This window comes from Eulemur rufifrons, chromosome 18 (genome assembly GCF_041146395.1).
Source record: "Eulemur rufifrons isolate Redbay chromosome 18, OSU_ERuf_1, whole genome shotgun sequence".
Classification (NCBI taxonomy): Eukaryota; Metazoa; Chordata; class Mammalia; order Primates; family Lemuridae; genus Eulemur; species Eulemur rufifrons.
Genome location: NC_091000.1, coordinates 35,714,268 through 35,738,727, shown reverse-complemented (window position 1 = coordinate 35,738,727; position 24,460 = coordinate 35,714,268). Strand labels below are relative to the sequence as shown.

At 34.4% G+C, this 24,460-nt stretch overlaps 1 protein-coding gene across 2 annotated transcripts in view; it reads left to right on the top strand.

Annotated features, from left to right (window-relative positions):
• The window catches only part of LRBA (LPS responsive beige-like anchor protein), a 637,829-nt gene that overhangs the window by 508,748 nt on the left and 104,621 nt on the right, over positions 1-24,460 (top strand). The gene's annotated exons all lie outside the window — the stretch shown is intronic.

Below are 24,460 nucleotides of genomic sequence, written 5' to 3'. Positions count from 1 at the left end.
TTCATGGAAGTTTAGAATAAGGAAGCCTTATTTTCAATATTTAAAAGTAGTATCATTATCATATTCTATATTAAAATGAAATCTCAGTTGCATTGTATTTTAAATTTGCCATTAAACAAGGGCAATTATTGCATTTTGGTTTTTTAGGTGACATTTCATACTTTCATACCAACAATTGTATTTTAATCCTATCTTCCCGAGCCTTATTATAATCTCATTATTACTGAAATTTCACATTTTATATATATATACTGGAAGAATGTAAGGGAGTGGAAAGAATATAAACTTTGAAGTTAGACCAGATTTCCCAATCCTGTATCAATCACATTACTGATTATGGGACCTTAGGAGTTTAACCTTTATTAGTCTTGGTTTCTTCATTTGTAATTTTGAAATTAGGAGTATAAAATTGTAATTATGTATGTAAAATACCTAGAATATTCTCTGGCTTACAGTAGGCACTCAGAAAATAGTGCCTAATATTATTGTATCAGGTATGTGTTACATTTTATATTTACTCCAATTTTTAAAGATGCCAAGTTTCTGTGATGAAAGTGAGAGACTAAGGCAAAGCTTAGCTCTGAGAGATATTGATGGAGATGTCTTAAATGTGGCAGTTGTCTATGGTTGTGTGGTTTTTTTGTCCCAGGGATCATAGAAGTGAATAAACGGTACATTCCTGCTACAACTGTTTTTTCTTTCAGTGCTTGTCTACCCTTTTAAAACAGATTTATTAAGGTATAATTTACATACCTTAAAATTCAACTTTTAAAAACTGTACAGGCTGTGCACAGTGGCTCATACCTGTAATCCTAGCACTACGGGAGGCTGAGGCAGGAGGATCGCTTGAGCTCAGGAGTTCGAGACCAGCCTGAGCAAGAGCAAGACCTCGTCTCTGCTAAAAATACACGAGTACTGCACGAGTCCCAGCTACTTGGGAGGCTGGGGCAATAGGATTGCTTGAGCCCAGGAGTTTGAGGTTGCAGTAAGTTATAGTGATGCTACTACACTCTAGCCTGGGCGACAGGGCGAGACTATCTAGAAAAAAAAAAAAAGTGTACAATTCAATGAGTTTTACTAAATTTATACAGTGTGTAACCATCACGACAATTTAGCTTGAGAACACTTATGTCACTCTAAAAGTTTCCTTCTGCCTATAGTCAGCCTCTGCTCCCACTACCAGCCCCAGGCAACCACTGATTCTGTCTCTACAGTTTTGCTTCTCTAGAAATTTTATATTAATGAAATCATACAATATGTAGTCTTTTTGTGCCTAGGTTCTTTTACTTAGCATTATGTTTTTGAGATTCATCCATGTTGTTACATATATCAATGATTAATTCCTTTGTATTGCTGCATAGTATTCCATTTTATAGATATACCACATTTTGTTATCTTTTTACTAGTTAATGGACATGGGGTTTTTTCCAGTTTGGGGCTATTATGAATATTTGCATAGTAAGTCTTAGTGTGGATGACTGTTTTCATTCTCTTGGTTAGATTCCTAGGAGTGGAATTCCTGGATCTTAAGATAAGAACATGTTTACTGTACCATTTTATAGTCCCACCAACAATGTATGAAGTTCCAGTTTCCGTAACCTTGCCAAGACTTGGTATTGTCAATCTTATTTAGCCATTCTAGTACGTATCTCATTGTTATTTTAATTTGCATTACGCTAATGATGAATAATGTTAACCATCTTTTTACAGACTTGTTCCTTATATGTATATGTTCTGTGGTGAACTGTCTATTCAAATCTTTTGCCTATTTTTTTAATTGGGTTCTTTGTCTTTTTATTATTGAGTTGTAAATGATCTTTATATATTCACCATAAAAGCCCTTTATCCAACATACGTTTTGCAAATATTTTTCAACTAGTCTTTGGCTTGGTTTTTCAATTTTTAATGGTGCCTTTTGAATCACCATTTAAAAAATGTTTTGAGTAAATATTTGATATAAAGTAATTATATAATTATGAAGGTATAAAGTATCATCCCCATTTTTGAGGAATATATTTTAAAAAATAAAATCATGTTCTGGCCGTTTTATTATTGACATACTTTTTCTAAATATAACTTAAAATTTTAAGTCTTGAGGGAGCCAGTTCTCTATTAATCATTACCATAATTAGTAATTATTAATAATAGAAAGAGTTGTTAGTGTGCTTATTTCACATTAAAGGAGATCAAAGAGGCAGAAACATTTATATAAGTTATATTTAAAGTTATTCACAAATATTTTGATAATTAAAAATTTTAATTGTACAAATTGAGGTAAGCTACTCTCCTGACAGTACTTCCAATCTTGATCCCTACTGCCTGACTTCGGAAGAGCCAGGTCTATTTGTAATGAGTTTATAAGGGCACCAAGGAAAAGAAAAGATTACAATTTATCAACTTGTTTTCCAATCATATTTGGATTTGGGGTACCCATTTTCTAGACTTCAACATTACTATGAAATTATATACAAAATAATATTTTACAGTATTAACTGCATGTTTATTATAATACATTATTACTTAATGTTTTTCCCCCAGTGATTTCTAATCCTTGAGTTTTACAGATGTTTTCATTGTTGAGGCTCTTAATTAGCTTACATTCCCAGACAGAACTATTAATATATAAAAATTCACTGCAAATCCAATGCAAAGATAGTTTAGAGTTGAATATGTTACTGATGATTTTAATTTATAGTTAGGAAAAATACTTGATTTTGCCTATGTGTGCCTTTATGAAAGAATTTAATAACTCATTCATTTATTCAAAAATATTTATTATATACCTATGATAAACAAAGCTTTCTCATAGTACATTTTATATTGACTCATTTTATAATTTCCTGTTAACTTTCTATAAAAGATTAAATTGTTAGTATGGTATTTTATGTACAAGTTAGCATGTTATCACATAAGGGTTTTATCCTCCTTCTCTTTTTGGTTTACCTCTTCAAGTCCGCAGATTTTATGTAATGATTGTAGCTCATGAAATGCATACTACTTTGATCTGTGACCTTTTTGTGGTGCTAATCGGGTTCCTGATATCATTATACCTTACTCATTAATCATATTTCCTGCAGCACGTCAGGCAGCCAGACAGCACAAGTCCCTGTTTTCAGCCCTCTGTTGGCAGGTTTCTGCTTTTCCAGATTATTGCAGACGATACTTTGGCTTCTCATACCCAGAGCCACATCAAGCTGTGTGTTACAATTAAAGTCAGATGGTCCTCAGGTTGAACAGGGGTATAGTGTTGCAGCTGTCTCTCTTCCTGGAACAAACCAGCATCAAGAACAGATGATCTATAGGACAGTGAATAATAACAGATTGTACAATACTCACTTGGTAGCAGGGGATCACAGAATTAATTCACTGACACACTCATTTTAAAATACCCAGCATGTCTTTTTTAAGTATTTGGTTGTCTAAATATTAATTCAAGGAGATAGGATATTTTTAGAAGCATGATTTTGATAGTGGACTAGTAATGCTACATTTTCTATTTGTATTGGAGGACTATAACTGCTATCTTATCTAACATCCTCAGAGCTTTTCATCCTCAGAGCTTTCTTTAAGTAATGAAGATCTAAATGTGGGATTGATAAATTGGCTAAGTAATGGACTTATGTATAGAAGATAATATCTATCGTACATATTTTAGAAGGGAAGCTCACCTAAGTTTGATTAGCTTTTCCAGGCAAATAAATTATATTTTCTTTGTTCTGAACAGTTGAAATCAGGGTAAAATTGAAGCAGTCTTAATTGTATCCCTGAGATAAGTCTATGTTGTTTAATACTGCCTGAACCAGGGAAAAAACATTTTATTCCAGATATTACTTCAGAAATGTAAATGACAAACAGGCTTTCATACTTTCAAATAATATAAAAATGTATGAGTTCAGACTGCTCATCATCTGTCTGTTAAAATATAATGTCAATGTTTTGAACCTATATTATATTGCTTCTTAAAACCATCAAGTTTTAAGTTGAATAAAAAACAAAATCATACTACTACTCTGATCAGTAATGATAGAGCTTTTTTTTTTAAAGACAGGGTCTTGCTATGTTACTCAGGCTGCAGTATAGTGGCTCAATTATAGCTCACTGTAGCCTCAAACTTCTGGGCTCATGCAATTGATAGGATCCTTTCTTTCCACTTTGTCAACTGCAACATTTTATTTTTGTTGAAGGAGGTATAATTTATTGAAATTATAATAACATCAATTCATTTATTTAACATATATTTATTGAGTGCCTACCTGTGGACCAGCACGTTAGACTTGGCGAATAAGACAGACAATATCCCTACTCTTTTGGAGGTTACCTTTTCTTTGATAACTTGCTGAAATAGGAACCTTCTCAAGGCCTATAGGTGGCATGAATCTAGCAAAGGAAGCATTCTATTGATGAATTGTGTTGAGGTTACCAGTTAAAATCACATTTACTTTTGTGTATCTTCTGTAGCTTTTGTCTTCTTTACTATTTCATAATAGCGACATGAGTAGTCACCTACTTGAGAAGGTAAAGAATAATAATTAGTATGTTGTCTCCTTTCCATTGTCATCAAATAATATATGGACAAATTAAGAGAGATGTTATCCTTTTATAGTATTGCCTGACAGAAAAAAAATTTAGATTTTATTTCATTATCAACTTTGTTTTTGTCTAGTATTTGCTAAAATTTAAATCTATTCAACTTAAACCTTCATAGATTTTACATCTCTGAGTGAATTAGGTCAATCTTTTGCAGTTTTTCCTCTGAATGGAAAATTTACAATTCTCTAGTGATGACAGCATAGTTAAGACTAAGAATCTCATGTCCAGGATGAAAGAGTATGAGGAAATGGCGTTTAAAATCCTGTTTCTTAAGAGAGCTGACCAGACAACATTTTTTAATTTTTGGAATTGAAATGCCAGAAGCTAATGTACTTGTTTCATATTGTTTCTTTTCCAGTTGTCTTTTCATTTTCCACATTGATAATGATGTGACCAAGAATATAAATAGCCATGGTGGCTGCAGTTGGTAATAATTATTCTCAGCTGTGAATATCTCTCCTTCCATCCCTCCCACCCCTGTGTGGTGGTCAAATCTATATCCCTGGGGATTGTGGGAAGATATGTATGAACTTTGAAAAATATCTAGAATTACTATTGTTTAGTTTGCTTTTAGTTCTGATACATAATTTAATGTGAAATTTTTAGTCAAAAAATGACACCTAAATAAGTGACAAAAAGATGTATCATGTTGATAAATTAATTCTTCCCAAATTTATTTATAAATTCAATGTAAAAACCAATCCAAGTATCAACAGGTTTATTTTGTTTTGGTGGAACATGTAAAGCTTACCCTAAAGAGCAAAGGGCCATATAGCCAGTATCTTCTGATAACAAGAACAGGTTTCAGAAGGGCTTGCTTTACCAGATATGAAGAATTCTTTTTTTTGTATTTTAATTTTAATTATTTCGGAGACAGGATCTTGTTCTATCATCCAGGCTGGAGTGCAGTGATGCAATCATAGCTCACTGCAACCTAGAACTTCGGGGATCAATTGGTCCTCCTGCCTCAGCTTCCCAAGTAGCTAGGACTACAGGTGTGCACCACTACACCTGGCTAATTTTTTAATTTTTTGTAGAGACAGGTCTTGCTATGTTGTTTAGGCTGGTCTGAAACTCCTGGCCTCAAGCAGTCCTCCTGCCTTGGTTTCCCAAAAGTGCTGGGATTACAGGCATGAACCACTGTGCCAGGCCAAGAATTCTTATAACACTATCATAATTAGGGCAAATTAGGAGAAATAAACTAAGGGACGTGAACAGAAGACCCAGAAACAGACCAAGATGTATAAACAAACTTCATCTAGTATAGAACTGGTATTGCAGGTCTGTGGGGAAAGGAAGGATTTTTCAATTGAGGATTCTGAGATAAATAGTTATTTTATTAGTTTCCTAGGGCTGCTCTAACAGAGTATCACAAACTAGGTGAAAACAACAGAAATTTATTGTCTTGTAGTTCTATAGGCTAAAAGTCTGAAATTAAGATTCAGCAGAGTTGGTTCCTTCTGAAGGCTGTGAGGGAAGGATTTGTTCCAGGCCTCTTGTTGGCTTGCATATTTCTCCCTGTTTCTCTTCACATCGCTTCCCTCTATGCATGCCTATCTGTGTCCAAATTTCCCCTTTTAATAAGGACACCAGTCTTACTAGATTAAGGACTCCACCCTACTCCAGTATGACTTATCCTAAATAACCACATGTATAACAACCCTATTTTCAAATAAGGCCACTTTCTGAGGTACTGTGAGGTTAAGACTTCAACACAAGAATCTGGGTGGGGAGGGGACATTCAACTGTAATAATATGGAAAAAATCAGATTGGAGCCTTATACCACAAACTGAGAAGGCATATTAAAGCTTGAAGTATAAAGGCAAAATTATAAACTTTTAGAAGATAATACAGGAGAATTTCTTTGTGATCTTGAAATAGGGAAAGATTTTTCAAACAAGAAACAAAAAGTGAAACATATGTTACATTAATTGATTGTTGGACATTAAACCAACCTTGCATTTCTTGAATATGTCACACTTGAATGTTATAGATTCTTTTGATACATACTGGATTTTTTTTGTTGTTAATATTTTATGGAGGAATTATTACTTTTGAGGATTTTTGCATCTATACTCATAAGGAATATTGGTATGCAGTTTTCTTTTCTTGTGATATCTTTGTCTGACTCTATTATCCAGATAATACTGGTCTCATATAATGAAATATGGCAGTGTTCCCTCCTCCTTTATTTTTGGAAGAACTTTATAAACAGTTGGTATTATTTCTTATGTAAATGTTTGGTGGAATTTACCACTGAAGCCATCTGAACATGGGCTTTCCTTTGTGAGAAGATTTTAAATTACCAATTCAATTTCTTTACTAATTATTCAGCTGTTCTATTTTTTCTTTAATCAGCTTCAGTAATTTGGGTCTTTCTAAGAATTTTCACACTTAATCCAAGTTGTCTAATTTATTGTTATAAAGTTGTTCATAGTATGCCTTATTATCATTTTAATTTTTCTAAGGTTGGCAGTGATGTTACCTCATTCATACTGATTTTTGGTAATTTTTATAATCTTTTATTCTAGTTCAGTCTTGCTAAAGATTTGTCAGTTTTGTTGATCTTTTCAAAGAACCAACTCTTTGTTTCATTGATTTTCTCAATTGTATTTCTGTTTTCTCTTTCATTGAGTTTTCACTCTAAATTATTTCTTTCCTTCTGCTTGCTTTGGGTTTAATTTACTCTTTTATTAGATTCTTAAATTGGAAAACTCAGAAATAAAATTTGAGTTTTTCTCTTTCGATATTGGCTTTACAACTACAAATTTCCCTGTAGGCATGGTTTTAGCAGCATCTCACAAATTGTGATATTTTGTTAGCTTGTTTTCATTCAGTTTATAACATTTCCTAATGGTTTAGTGTTGGTTGAGGAAAGAGGAGATTTAAATCCCACCCTAACTTCAAAACAGTGAGGATAAGATGGGCTTTATAATAACTGATACTGGCTAACCATATGAGAAAAATAACCTTAGATCTAGTTATCATACCAGAAACCAGGGATTGGATACCTAAATGTGAAAAAAATGAATCAAGTGCTAGGAAAAAGCATTAGTGAATTTTTATATAATCTGGAAGTGGGAGAAATTTTCCCAACTATGTCTCAATATCCTAAAGTAATTAAAGAAAGGACTGATCGTTTTGATTACATAAAAATAGATAACTTTCACTTGGCAAAATACATCAAAAAAAGGCAATGACAAACTGAATAAAATATTTGGAATTTAAAACATAGACAAATGGCTAGTGTACCTCGTTTATAGGAAACTCCTAAAAATTGTAGATAAATCCAATAATCTAATAGAAAAATGGGCAATAAATCACCTATATGCGGAAAAATAAATGTCATTGTTCCTTAAACATATGAAAAAATACTCAAGCCTCACTCATAGTAAAAGAAATATAAACTACACTGAAATACATTCACCTTTCAGATTGGCAAAATTCCAAAAATTCACCAAATTAATCTGTTAATGAGGGTGTGGGAAAAGAGGCATTTTCCTACACTGCTGATGGCATTGTAAATGGCACACACACAATGAAAGGAATTTGGCAATATCGAGAAAAATCACTTACCTATTTCCCTTTTGAGCCAGCTCATAAGTGTTCTTCTCAAAGATACACTGGTCAAAGTACAAAATAGCATATTAACAAGTGGAATCTATTTTCTTTTATGGTTTTGACCTTGAAATTATTAAATGTTTTAAGATAATTTTAAAAATAAAATAAAGAAGAGGAAGATTAAATACCTAAAAATTGAAAAGACATTGAAAGGACCCTACTGTATGTCAAGTTGGTGGCTTAACCACACAGTGAAAATAATTATAGCCACGTGTCACATAAGTATGTTTCTGTCAACAATGGATCGCATATGTGATAGTGGTTCCATAAGATTATAATGAAGCTGAAAAATTCCTGTTGCCTAGTGATGTTATAGCCTTCATAACATCACAGTGGAATGAGTTACTCGTGTTTGTGGTGATGCTGGTGTAAGCAAACCCACTGTGCCACCCAGTCGTATAAAAGTATAGCAAATACGATTGTGTACAGTACACAATAATTGATAATAGCAACTATGTTATTGGTTTATGTATTTACTGTACTATATTTTTTATTTTAGAGTGTACTCCTTCTACTTTTTTTTTTTTTTAAAGTTAATTGTAACAGCTTCAGGCAGGTCTTTCAGGAGGTATCCAGAAGAATATTGTTATCATAGGAGATGACAGCTCCATATGTGTTATTGCCCATGAAGACCTTCCAGTGGGACAAGATGTGGAGGTGGAAGACAGTGATATTAATGACCCTGTATAGGCCTAGGCTAATATGTAAACATGTAATATGTGTCTTAATTTTTAACAAAAAAGTTTTTAAAAATTTGAAAAAGAAAAAAGCTTATAGAATGAAGATATAAAGAAAGAAAGTGTACAGTGTTTATAAAGTCTACAGTAGTGTACAGTAGTGTCCTAGGCCTCCACAATCACTCACCACTCATTCAACTAATTCACCCAGAGCAACTTTTAGTCCTGCAAACTCCAGTCAAGTTAAGTTCCCTCTATAGGTGTACCATTTTTTATTTTTATACTGTGTTTTTACTGTACCTTTTCTATGTTTAGAGAAGTTTAGATACACAAATATTTGCCATTGTGTGACAGTTACCTGCAGCATTCAGTATAGTAATATGCTGTACAGATCTGTAGCCTAGGAGTGATAGCTATACCATAGAGCCTGGGTGTGTAGTAGTAGGCTGTATCATCCAGGTTTGTGTAAGTACAGTCTTTGATGTTCACGCAAAGACGAACTCACCTGTCATTTCTCAGAATGTGTACCTGTCATTAAGCAACATATGACTGTATTTCAAGTAGCTTTGAAATGAGTATTTTGACTGTCTGTTCTTTGTAGGATATGTTCTGTGGACAAAAGAACCACAAGAAATCTTAAGCTTTTATTTCCTAGCTTTATTTTTTAGGTAATATTCATGTAGTTCTCTTGAAACTATTGTGGATATATTATAGATGAAGCAAATAAGTAATTGTTAATGTCATCAATATCAAGAGTTTTAATATAAGAGAAAAAGAGATGCCAGTATATAATGAGTAAAAACCAGAAAAGCACAAAAGCAGCCTGACTGTGGTAGCTTTTAACACCAAAACCTTAATTTTTTCATGTTTCACAATTGTTGGTGAATATTTCAATTATTAACTGGCACTAAACAAACTTGCAAGTTATAACATATAAAGCAAAATGATTTATCATGAGGAGTTTAACTGTTAAGGAAACCACAATATTTCTTCTTTCTGGCCAGCAGTTTCTCTCTCCACCAAAACTGTATGGGAATCCAAATATAAGCAAAAAATCACTTTATGGTAACATTGATTTAGAATAAAAGAGTCAGATAATCTTAATTCATTAAACAATATTTGTTCAGTGCTATGCTCTTGTAGTTTCTCAGGATAAAGAGGCAACCAAAACAGAAAAAGTCTCTGCCCTCATGGATGACATATAAATTCCAAAGGATCTTCATGGCCATGTTAGTGTACAGCCTCTATTTCTAGTAAAGAGATAGAATGTTTGCCACATAATTCAAAATATTCATTTTTCATATTTATCCAATTCATATGTGGTGGAGCATCCTCTTTTGTAGGTCTGTTGCAGGCATGCTGTCAAATGGTTACTTTCTGTGGTTCTCTTTTATAGTCATTATAGTTGCTGTTGACCATTCCATTCTTTTAAGCCTCTCTTCAAATGGAGCACAACAGTCTTAAACACATTCATAGTGTCATAAAAGCTCACCCCAGTCACCATGATTGGAATTTGGATATTTTTTCCCAAATTATTACTTGGTATGTTATTCTACAGATGGCTCATCTAATTCATTTGAGAGAAATTTTTTTATAATTTCTTTCCTTTTTTTGAAGATACTGTTACTCTGTTGCCCAGGCTGGAGTGCAGTGGCACAATCACAGTTTACTGTAGCCTTGAACGCCTGGGCTCAAATGATTCTCCTGCCTCAGCCTCCCAAATAGCTGGGACTACAGGTACATGCCACTACACTCAGTTAACTTTTCTAGTTTTTGTAGAGATAAGGTTTCACTATGTTGTTCAGGCTGGTCTTGAACTTCTGGGCTCAAGCAATCCTCCACCTTGACCTCCCCAAATGCTGAGATTACAGGCATGAGCTGCCATGCCTGCCCATAATTTCTTAATTTCATAATTTTTTTCTTTAAAGTCTTGAAGTACCTTGATGCACTGACTTCAGGAAAAAGAAATAAACAGAACTTCATTTGCGATAACTTAGTAACGTCCAGAACAGTTGAAGTTCTCTAGAGGTTTGAAGTAAAAAGGAGAAGAGGAGGAAGAAGAGATACTTTTTATAATACAAAAAGAGAAAGATGGCTAGAAAGTCCACTATTTAATTTTTCATTTTTAATCTTAGTGTAAATTATCACAGTAGTGTGCTGCTAGTTAGATGCTGGAAGTCATAATTTCTGCCAGAGGCTAATGATAACAGCTGGAGAAGAAAAGTGAGACTAATGGGCTCACAATGAGACTGGAAGTTGAATCCACAGAGGAACACTTGCTCACTGAGTTCACCTTGCTACCATCATTGCTTTCAGTAGTGCTCTGTGGTGCCAGGAAGAAGTTGCCTCTAATCTCTCTCTGCCTTTGTTTCTGGCACTGGGCCATGTCACCTGCAGCCACAGTATATCTGAAAAGCAGCATCTCTGCTGTGGATTTTGTTCTGCCTCTGGATGCTTTCATGCAACTCTGCGCAGGGTTACCCAATAAATGACTGCTTACTGTGGTATTTATGTCTGTTTGATTTGCTGGTAACTGGTGTATATCCAACAAATTTTTCCCAACAAAGAATTTTGTGTATACTGGCAAATTCCTTGATTATGGTAACCAGTGAGTGACCTTTTCCCCACGAAAAGAAAAAGGAAGGAGAGGATTGCCACGTGCTTTTTTAGCATGACTTATTTTTTATGGTCTGGTTGATTTTTTTCTGTCTATATTTTAGAATTATCATTAGAAAATAAAGAAACTTGAGGATGGATATCAATGTAATTGTAATGCTATGAAACAATAGTTGTGTGAGTATTATATAAATATGAAAAGGTAGGCCTTTCGTTCTCCATTAATAGTTCTTCTAAATAAGTGTACAGATACTTTCTATAAAATAAGATACTCTCATTCTTATTTTTAAGCAAAGGTAAATGTAGTTTGCATTATTGTTATAATATTAAATAACATTTTTTATTAAACACCATGATTATAGTACCTGGTTTTTATTGTACATGGAAATTTACATCTCAAATTTTTGAAGCATTTAAAATTTCTATAGCTTAGATCAGTTCCTGAATTTTTGTTTCTTCTTTCTTTCTTTCATTTTATATTTTGGCATTTTTATTTATAGATTAATGCCCTACTAAAAATGTTTTGTTTCCAACAATAAACTTAGGTATTACTTTTAAAATAAGTGTTTTAAATATATATTTTATTTGAGAATAATTTCAAACTTAAAAAACTTGCAAATATAAAACTAGCACACAGAATTTTCATACCCTTTACCCAGAGTCACTATCGTTAACATTTTGCCCCCTCCTTTATGTGAGTTTCTCCCATCCGCCCTCCCTCTCTCTCCTCCTGTTTTTTTCCTCTCTCTCCATGTATATATATGTACTCACCCACACAATGTATATATACACATATAATAATTTTACTGACTCACTTAAGAGTAAGTTACATGCTTCATGATCTTTTACCCCTAAATATTTCAATATGTACCTCCTAAGAATAAGGATATTTTCTTATGTAACTACAGTGTAGTTATCCATTTCATAAATTTATATCAATGTTTGCTTTTATTTAATTTATTCTCCTTATATTAATTTTGTTGACCAAATAATGCCCTTTCCAGAACTTTTACTCTACAAAAAAAAGATCCAGTATAAGGTAAATTATTGCTTTTAGTTACCATGTAATTTCTTTGAAGTTACTTCCCCTGTAACCCTATTTGTATTAGTTTCCTGGGGCTGCCACAACAAAGTACAGTAATACAAACTGGGTGGCTTCAAGGGCTTAAATGTATTGTTTCACAGTTCTGGAGGCTGTAAGTCTGAGATCAAGGTATCATCAAGATCATGTTCCCTCTGCAGGTGATAGGGAAGGGTCTATCCTAGGCCTCTCTCCTAGCCCCTTGGCTTGTGGCAGCATAACTCCAGCCTTCACAAGGTGTTTTCCCTGTGTGCATGTCTGTCTCTGTGTCCACATTTTCCTGTTTTTAAGGATACCAGCTGTGTTAGATTAGGGCCCACCCCAGTGACTTCATTTTAACCTGATTACCTCTGTAAATAACTTATCTCCAAATAAGGTCTCCTTTTAAGGTACTAGAGGTTAGGACTCCAACATAAGGAGTGGTGTTGGAGGGGACACAAGTCAACCTGTAACACCCACTTAATTACCTGTTTTTTCCAAAACATTCTTTGACAGTCTTTTTATGATATCCTTTTTTTTATTATTTTCATTAAGCTATCTTATGGTTATTCAGTTATGCTATACACCAGAGAATAATATATAATGGATTCTGATTCCAATTCATTTGAAAAGTAAAATAGCATAATTTGTGATCTAGATTGCTTGATAAAATTTAATCTGCATCTCAGCAGCAGATCAGTTGTGTATGTTTCTGGTTCATCCTGAGAACATTCTACTTGGTACTGTAGGAAACCACATAAAATAACTTTTTTAAGCTATATCAAGATACTTACAAATTGGATATTCCCTACATTGGAGGCTCTCACAAATACTGCTTAAAATACTTTAGTGATTACTCTGTAACATGACATGCATGGTCCTTCACAATTTACCTCCCCAACTTTATCTCTTGCAAAATGTAGTCCAGTAACTATGCAACTTATTCTTCTAAAAGGTGCTATGTTCTCTCAAATTTAAAAGATGCTTCCTTTGCTTACAAAAATTCCACATTGTTCCCACAACATATGTACATCCATACTTCTCCTTCCCCCTTCTCTGCACCCCACCTTTCACTTGGCTAATTTCTGCTTATTTTTTAGGATTCCCTTGGGAGCCCTTTCCTTATACCTCCATTCACTCTCTACCCACCAAACACACCATCAGAATCTGCCTTAGCTGCTTCTGCTGTGTGTTCTTTTAGCTATACATACATACTGCTAGCATTTTAGTGATCTTTTTACTTGTGTGTTTCCTCCCTGAAATGTTGAGTCACTTGAGGACCTCTCTTGTTTTTCTTTGTGCTCCCAACCCTGCACAATAGCTGGTCCATATAGGGTATTCTGGTCATGTTTGTTGAAAGAATGAAAAATCATGAGTTCTCAAAAAGTATCAGAAGAGAGCCAAAATGCTTTAGGATAACAGTAGAACTTAAGCTTCTCCTTGAGATCCAACCCTCAATTGGTAGTATCTTCCAGGAACGTTGATTTGTAGTTTCTGCCATGGTTACAGGAAAGGAGAATTTAGCGTTTGGCATCTATATGTGTCATACCTGAGTTTAAGTTGATTGGTGCAAGAGATCATATCTAATAGTGAGATTAATGAAATAAATGACACGAAACATAAAGGATAGGCATAACAATTCAATAAAATACAAGTAGTTCAGTCAAGGTAATATCTGGTTAGGTACATAATAGATGCAGAAAATATATGAATAGCAATTAAAGGCAAATTATAAAGAAAAATAATTTGTTAAAGTTAAGTAGCAAGAATTCTGCAACCATGTTTCCTTTGCAATTTAAGGTTCTATATTTTAATTTCTTGGTATATATTTATATTGGGCAGTGTAGCAGGTTAAAATTTTCAAAACTGATATTGATAAACTGTAGATGATTAGGTTTAAGATTTCCACCATTGTGAATGCCTCTGAATTAATATTTTTCTCTATTACTTAGGAAATATATTTTTAATTATTCAAAAGTACAGGAAAATTTTTCCTATAAACCAGGTTTTTTAGACAAATTGCAATAAATAGTTATTTTCCAATAAAACCAAAATTATTGTTCTGTACAGCATAGTTGAAACACGTTGAGAACAAAGTAAGGACTATTTGTCAGCGACATCTACTTTTTCTTTTTCATGGGCTCATCAAATGTATCTCTGTCAATTGGCTTATTTTCTTCTGGGTTTAACAGTATTTTTCTGTGAAAGTGTTTTATTGCTTTTCCCTCAGGTCAGTCTTACTGCATAGTAAATTTGTGATTGCTTTTTCTTTCCAAGTGAAATCATTCATACATCGTACGTTGTTAGCCCCATGTTTATTTAGGTCTGTTCCTTTCACCATCTCACATATTTCTATCCTACCAAAGGAAGGCCTTGGAGAAAAACTCTCTTATGTTTCCATATTTTCCTCTTTCTAACCTCTTTTTTTTAAGACACTTTTTAAAAAAAATTTTAGAATGTTGTGGGGGTACAAAAATTTTGGTTACATAAATTGCTTTTGTATTGTTTGAGTTAAAGTTATAAGTGTGTCCATCCCCCAGATAGTGTGCATTGTACCTATTAGGTGTGAATTTATCCTTCCCCTCCTTCCCCCACCTGCTTGATTTCCAATGCACTAGAGAAGATGATAAAATATATTTAATTGTTTTTTATAATTTTATATAATGCTCATTGTATATTTTCCGTAAACAAACTTTATTTGTATTTTGCTTTGTTTAACAAGATTTTGTTCATTAAAGCTTAGATTTTTAGAAAGATAATAATAATGATAGCTATCATTTATTGACCATTTCATATACACCAGACATTATAAGCAGTTTATGGGTTAACTCATTTAACCCTCACAACAGTCCTATGAGGTAAGTACCGTTATTTTCCTTTTACTGTAGATTAGAAAACTGAGGCACAGAGAGGTTATGTAACTTGTCAAGGTCATAGAACTAATACATATTGAGCTGGAATTCCAATGCAAGAAGTCTGTGTTGTTAAACTCTGTACTATACTGTCTGTGATAAAATTATACTGCTGCATATATTTTCAGTACATTTTAGTTGCACAAATGAGGTCATACCTGTTTCAAGAATACATTTTTATATCATGTATGTTATACGAATATATGCACTTAATAAGAAAAGTGATTTCATTTTTCACTTTTCATCAGAAAAAATTAGAATATCAAAATTCATTTATTAATTTAGAAATTAGATAAAGGGAAAATTTAGAATATAAATTTGCAGGATATAAAATTGTATTTATGTGTATGATATCTAAGCATAATAAAAAAGATTATAAGGAAATATACCTACACCAATTCCTTAGTAGTTACTACTTGGTTGATTTTTTTGTTTTTCTCTTTCCATTGCTTCTCAAATTTTCTTTAGTGATGAGCTATTATTTTTAATAATGAAAATAAATAGTAGATTGTGTTTGGGAAATGGTAACAGGTGGCATATTATACATTAGAAAAAAATTTAGTGGCATATTATACATTAGAAAAAAAATTAGTAGTTGTATTAGTATTCTCCAAAGAAATAGAACCAATAAGTTATATATATCTTTATATATAAATATATATGTATAAAAGAGGAGATTTATTATGGGAGTTGGCTAATGCAATTATGGAGGCTGAGGAATCCCATAATATGCTGTCTTCAAGTTGGAGACCCAGGAAGCTGCTAGTGTAATTCAGTCCAAGTACGAAGGCCTGAGAAACAAGGGAGCCAATGGTGTAACTCCCAGTCGGAGGCCAAAGGCCTGAGAACAGAGGGGTGAGCACCAGTGTAAGTCTTGGGTCTGATTCCCATGAACCAGGGGCTCTAATATCTAAGGGCAAGAGAAGATGAGTGTCCCAACTCAAGGAGTGGAGGGTGGAGGGAATTCATTTTTCCTCCACCATTTTGTTCTGTCCTCACCCTCAGTGGATTGGATGATGCCAGCCCACACTGGATGATGCCAGCCCATCATCTTTATTCAGTCTATTGATTCAAATGCTAATCTCTTCTGGAAGCACCCTCACAGACATTCCCAGAAATGATGTTTTACCAGCTTTCTGGGTATCGCTTAGCGCACTCAAGTTGACACATAAAATTAACCGTCATAGTAGTCTACAGGAAAGAGATGTTGAAGAAAAAAAAAATTTTCAATCATTCTGTAGAATCAACTACTAATGGAATACAAAGATTGTTGGTTTATTTGCTAAACAGAGATTGATTAAAAATGTTCACTCATAAACTTTTCCCAGGCACTGTCATTTGACAAGTGCCATACGAAATGAATAGGTTTATAGTCTAGAAAAAGTAGGCAATGATTAGGATAATGGGATTTTCTATATGGTTGTCACATAGGTTTCTTGGGAAGGAATAGCCAGGAATGAGGCTTAAGAGATAGGTTGAGGCCACATTTATGAAGAGGCCTTCATACCTTTCTAAAGACTTGATACTTCATCTTACAGACAGCCAGGAACTGCTAGAAAGACATGAGAAGGATATAGTTAATTTATTCTTTACAGTTAATCTGTTCATTAGGAAGAAGGCAGTGTAAACTTTGGACTAGAACTAGAAAAGAGTGGAGATAGGAAAATCAGTTAGGAGGCTGTTACAGTTAAAGGGAATTAAGCAAGAGAGGATGATGTTTAACTTAGCTAAAACAGTGACAGAGAGGATAGAGAAGACACTCCGGATTCTACAGACATATCTAAGTCATAATGAACATAAAGAAATTGAAGATAATCTTGAGATTTTTAAGCTTACTGGGTGAATTTTGATACTAACAACTGAAATAGGTATTACAGAAAGAGGAAGAAATAGGTTTTTATAAAGAAGATAAATTTCATTTTGAACATAATTTTTCATATGGATTTCAAAATATATTAAGAAATTATAATAAACAATAGGATAAATTATAGTTCTATTATGTGTACTTAAAAAAGTTCTTTTATCTTACAAGTACAGTAATAGATAATATTAATGTATAATTGATTGAAGTAATTAGAACATCTTTTTCTGACTCTTTTAGCTCATTTTCCCCATACTAGTCTTTCTTATCTGTTATTTGGACTATGGTAATAGCTCCCTGCTAGTCTCCCTACCACTTTTTAATACACTGTGGATAAATATATCTTCCAAATAGGCAGAGCAATCATGTTATAAACTCCTGCATTTAAGCCATGACTATAAGCATACAATATTGTTTATTCAGGTATTCAGTAGTCTGAGGTGGAATTCCCTCTTAGGGAACCACACTCCTCACCAATCTCACCATGACACCTCTGCCACGCAGAAATTAAGCCTATAGTACATTGTCACAGAAATTTTCTGTCTCTGGCATTCTGTTTTCAGATATCACTTATACTGAGTGAATGTGCTCTATGTAACTTCTACCCATTGATCTTCATTCTAACCCTAAGGCCTAACCAAACAAAGCAAATTTAAATCTCACTTTAGTCCTAATGTATAAAGACAATAGTCATGCCTGCTAAGCCTTGTTGTTTTTCTATGAAATCCTAGTTGAACTTTGTACTTCTCTTATGACTGTCTTCACTCTGTCATTTAGTATATTTCCTGCCTATTATTAGCCTTATAGTCCACCTACTACTTATATATGGGGGCATAAAGTTAATAAGATTTCGGTGACTATTCATTGATAGACCTATAACTCTAATTCAAGTAAATGTAAGTAACATAATTAGCATATGTAATGAATTTGATCATGTGTTTTGTATATCAACTACCTCAGTAATTTTATAAAAATGTATGATATGTGCATGAACATGTATGAATGCATATATATACATACTAAGAGTATTTGGAGATTAGTCCAAGATCTTTAATATTAGTTAACTTTTGACCATGATTAAGTTACTTAACTTCTCTTGGTAGTAGTAGACAATGGACATAGAATTAAGGCAGTAGGTTTTAAGCATTATGGCAGATTTAGAATAGGTGTAATACTGAATGATCACATGACTACTAAGGTAAGGGAATTGTTATGTAAAAGAAGATTAAATCTTCTTTGCTGTAGTAATATAAAATGATTGGTAACACTTTTTTGATGCAGAAATGCATTCAGTAGAGAAAATTAATAGTTGAGTCCTGGTGAGTTTCTTACAAGGGCATTTGAAGTTATTTATTACTCTTGCGAAAATGTGTTCGGCCTACTCCTTACGTAGCAGTGTCTGCAATTCATGAATTAAATGCTCATAATCTAGTGCTTGCTGATAGAATCTGCATTTCAGCTCCAGAGAAATTAGTGGTTATAGACAACTTGAGATCAATGATGCCGTAAAGAAATAAATTATGAATTCAGGGCCTTGAGTTGTAGAAATAGGGGGAAAAGGTTTTATTATAATGCATGACTTACAAGGAGAGAAAAGCATATAAAAAATTAGTAGATTTCTTTTATTTCTTCTAACAGTCCAGTATTTCAGTACCAACCAGAAAATATGTATTTGTGCCTACTATTTCCCAAACATTGGGCTTAATTCAGGAAGATACAAGGATGAATATGGTAGAATTTCTACCCTGCAGTAATTTACCATCTAATAATGAAATTAATAGCTACAGAATGTGATAAATCAAAGCATAGATGACAGAACAACTAATTTCCTTTAGAGAACGAAAATATTTAAGAGACATTTGAGCTGAGTATTGAAGGACTAGTTTGCCATCCTTTACGGACTGTATCATATCCCCCCAAAATTCATATGTCGAAGCCCTACCCCCCAATATGATTGTTTGTGGAGATGGGAGATAATTAGGTTTAGATGAGATTGTGAGGGCAGTGGGCTCCTCATGATGGGATTAGTGCCTTTATAAGAAAAGACAGCAGAGTCAGGGTCTTATTCTTGCTCAGACTGATCTCAAACTCCTGACCTCAAGCGATCCTCCTGCCTCCTGCCTCGGCCTCCCTGAGTGCTAGGATTACAGGTGTGAGCCACCACGCCCAGCTGAATTTGAGCTCCTTGAAGAAGGAATTTTTATCTGTTTTATATCCAGTGACTATGGAACAAGAAGTATGTGTGGAAGGAAGGAAAGACTGCGAGTTCTAGGGTTAAGACCAGCAAAAAACAGATGAGTAAGCTTTATTCACAGTTAGCAGTAGGGTCACTCCTAAAATGAGATTGCTCTAGACTTCTGGGAGTTATTAGAGAGTAGCAAAGGTAGGTCAGACAGGGAAGGTGATGTGGGATGTGGCAGAGAACATGGTGTGGGGAATGAAGAAGATGTTCCAGTAAGAAACATTTTTCACTCAGTTCTCAGAAAAGATGGCCAAAGTTTAAGTCTAGGGAAAGCACATTCTTTGGTTTAGACTTATCAAGAAAATGGACAGCATAGGCCTAATGCCTATCACTCTTTTTTAACTGTTAAGAGTTGCAGAAAGATCTTAACCACTGCAGAAGGAAGTGTCCTTCATTTAATTTGTGTGGTAATCAAATTATTTTTATGCTAATGATGTAAAGTAGCAAAGTGTAAGGTAGAATTACCAATCAGAATACCATGTAATGAAACAGAACTTTGTGCATTTCCTAGTGCTCTAAACGATTAGAAGCACTTTTCTGAATAAATGTTAATGTTAGTTGCAGATATTTCATCCACTAGAATAAAAAAGTCTAGACAAAAATTAGAAGTCCAGATCTTCGTACTCAGAACAGATTGCCTGTCCCACATTTGTTGCTAATAACACTGACATTGCATACTGTAGGAACTTGCTGATGAATCCGTTCATTATTGATCCTGTCACTAACAAATTGAGTAAGACTGCTGGTGCCTAAGAGTGAGACTATTAGACACATTCATGGTTTGTCTTTAGAGTTTTGGTTCCTCTCTTGATTCAGGTCATAACAAAGCAAAACTCTAAACAGTATTGTCTTCAGCTCCTACAGAAATACTTCTTAATTGAAATCTTCTTAGCCCTAAACCTACTGCCTTTGTAAAAGTTAATTAACTTAAATTTCAATAGCTACGTTTGGCTAGTGACTGCCATATTAGCAGTGCAGCTCTTGAGATACAGTGGTTAACCTTCTGGGATTTTATACATCTACCCCACTATTATACCTATTAACTAGTTTAACCACTTTATTATATATAACCTCACTTAATCCTGCCAACAGCCTTTAAAAAATTATATTGCCATTTCCTATTTTCTGTTTCCACTTTTGGGAATGAGAATAACTATTCTATGCCTGCCCCACCATTGTATTTTGGAGCAAGTAAATTGTCTCATTTCATAGTTTCACAACTGGGGAGAAATTTTGCCTCAGGATGAATCATACCTCAAGTTTTACCCATATCTGATTGAGATGATATCTAGATGAGACTTTGGAATTTAGACTTTAGAGTTCATGCTGGAATAACTTAAGACTTTTGGGGGCCGGGCGCGGTGGCTCACGCCTGTAATCCTAGCACTCTGGGAGGCCGAGGTGGGCGGATCGTTTGAGCTCAGGAGTTCGAGACCAGCCTGAGCAAGAGCGAGACCCCATCTCTACTAAAAATAGAAAGAAATTATATGGACAGCTAAAAAATATATATAGAGAGAAAAAATTAGCCGGGCATGGTGGTGCATGCCTGTAGTCCCAGCTACTCGGGAGGCTGAGACAGGAGGATCGCTTGAGCTCAGGAGTTTGAGGTTGCTGTGAGCTAGGCTGACGCCACGGCACTCACTCTAGCCTGGGCAACAGAGTGAGACTCTGTCTCAAAAAAAAAAAAAAAAAAAAAAAAAAAAAAGACTTTTGGGGCTTTGGGATAGAATAAATGTATTTTGCATGCGATAAGGACATCATGAATTTTGGGAGGTTGGGGATCGTGTGTTGGAGCCCTAACCACTCATGTGATTATATTGGAAATAGATTCTTTAAAGAGGTAATTAAGGTTAAATGAGATCCTAAGGGTGGAGCCCTGTTCCAATAGAACTAGTGTCCTTATAAAAAAGAAAGAGATACCAGACACAGCGAGAATGTGGCCATCTACAAGCCAGGAAGAGAGCTCTCACCAGAAATCAAACCTTGTGGGAACCTTGATCTTGGGCTTTCTAGCCTTCAAACTAAATTCTGAATTAATTCCAGCTTTCAGAATTAGGTTTCTCTCGTGTAAGCCACCCAGTCTATGTCTGTGGTATTTTATTATGGCAGCCTGAGTAGACTGAGACATCCCCAGTCTTCCTATTCTACTTTAGTATCATGATTCTCTTTACCCTCTAATCTAATTGTATTAAAATAATAACTGTCAAATCTAATCTTCCAAAGGTCACTTTAATAATACATTTGCTTATTGCTTATGCTTCTTAACTTATTCTTTTTATCTCTTTGCCTTCCAAACAATTTTTACCCAAATATTGTGTATGATTTAGAGTCCATCTTAAATTTTACTTCCTTGAGGAATTTTTCCCATACTCCATCCCATGCCCAGTTCCTGATTTCTTACAGAATTTATTCTGTGTATTGCACAGCTTAATTGGTGTTTCTTACTTTTTATTTTGATTTCCTTAAATGTTTGAAATTCTCTTAGGGGTAGGATCTTACATTTTTTTCATAACATCATTCCTACACTACCTTGACCCTGGTGAAGAAAAGAGAGAATTGACCTACTCTCGGGCCAACCAGATTTATATAATCGGTTATGAATTGCAGTTTATGAAATATATCAAAAATGAAAAATGGTTTGGAAAATGTTATTCTTGGCAAATCTTATTGTAAGGTTTCAGTCTGAAATGTCAGTTCTTAGTGCCCTCATGGTCAAAGAATGACCAGATGCACCAAAGTAAGGCAAACACAAAAATGAGTTTTATTGAGGAGAGAAAGATAGGATTATAGAGCAAGAGCAAGATATAGGTTTACAGAGCATGGTACATGCTCCACAGATGACGACCAAACCCTTTGTTGCAGCAGGAAAAGAGAGCAAAAGGAAGGGAGCAAAAAAAGGGGTTGGTTATGGTCTGTCTTATTTTGTAGTGCCCAGATTGGAACCTCCCTGTGGCTCAGACATCACCACGGAACCACTTTGATTGGACAGTTGGAGTTGCATGACCTGAGTCTTAAATACGCATTCAGGTTGTTCTAGTTCAATTTCCAGACTCTATGGTACCTATGCTGCTTGGCCTGTGGGCCAGAGAGTCCTCTGCATTCTTTTGCAGTTGGTGGACTGAGTTATCACTGGAGGATTCATAGGGTATTTCTTCCACCCCCAGGTACGGCAGTCGCTTGGGAGAGGATTAGGGTTGGGTAGAACCAAGATGGGGGCCTGGGGCCCACCCTTGTTCTTCTTTCCAGGTGGGACGGTTGCACCAAGGCAACAGCACTCACTTTTGTCCCTGGGAAACCTGAAATCCTTCGGTATTTACCTAACATTATATTTGGATATTGTACTAAAATATTACAGCAGATACTTATTTAAAACAAGAACTCTCATTATGGTGTTTACCTTGCATTCTAAAACCATTGGAACGTAAAATAGATTGCCTTCTGATGTTACTTTGAGCCTTTTTTTAAATGGCAAAATACCAATGAAAATAATTTGAGAGTATGTTCTTTCAGAAGTTTGTTTAAAGATTTCTGTTTTTCCAGTTCTCTGTATCAAAGGGTCGCTAACATATACTACAGGAAATATTGATACATATCCTTTTTTAGTTTATTAAACAATGCTGTATGAAATAATGTTTAGAATATATTAATGAAATGTAGCATTAGAAAAAGGTGTTTTACATATTTTTTCTGTATTTTAAATATTTTGAAGTACCATTTAGGAAGTTATGTAGAATGCTGATTTTGGTATTTATAATATAAAGCCAAATACTGGGTCTTCATTGTCTTCTCAGCAGAGCTACTGTTCCACAAAGTTAAATCCGTGCTTAATGTAATTTTGCCAGGTAAATTTCAGTCTTTTGTATCTCAGTTGCTGATTAGTAACCCATCACAATAGAAAGATGGCAGTATTATTTCCAGGCAGTTTGTTCCTCTAAGTATCTAGACAAGACTGAGTCAGCCTTATGTGTCTAAAGCTGCCAATTTTCCTGTGGTTTCTTTATTTCTTTATCCCTTTATCCAGCTGCTACTCACTGCTATTGCCACATTTGCCCTCTGGCTCATGGGATAGCATGTTTAGCTTCCCCTGAGGCTACTGTTAATGCTTCCTTTTTACTCTGCTGGCTGGGAATGCACTTGGCATCCTAAGTCTCAAACCTCTCCTCCCTCTGTTTTCCACAGACACTTAAGTAGCACTTTCAGCCTCCACCAGTTATCAGTAGTAGCTTTCAACCCCTCATTTCTGGTCTGGTAACTCAGCACAGTGTCCCGAGAGAGCTTGACTAAGCCAATTTGCCCCCTCTTCCCTTATTCCTCTGACGGTCCATCTTCCTTTTTTCTTTTTCCTACTTATCCGTTTCCTTGACTCTCCTTTTGTTTTTCTCTTGCTGTCTTTTTAATCTTCTGAATGATTTTTTTCTTTCTGCTTTTAGTACAGTAGATGTCACAGAGTTAGGCAAATATTTGTAGTAGAAAATAAAACAATAGTAAATTTAAAAATTAAAGAAGTTTGCTCAATATTTTAACTGGATCAACTCAAAAAAAGGGGTTTTTTTATACCTTAGTCTACTTGCCCCTATATGGCTATAATGCAGATTCTATATGGAGTCTATATTATAAGTTTATGGAATTTTGTTTTGTTTTTATTTACAGAGCTGTCTATATTGTATTAATATTTACATACAAGGACTGCTTGTTCAAGATAATCTATAATATGGGAAAAGGTAATAACTTTTTCCAGCAAGTGTTTTGCAAGGAAAAGAAAAGCCACTTTGATTTTTTTTTCTTTTTTTTTCCTAGATGATTCAAATATGCAGTTTGAGTTATTTTTCAAATGAACTCCCTTCTGAATACCCTATGAATTTGAGCTTTTCGTTTTACAA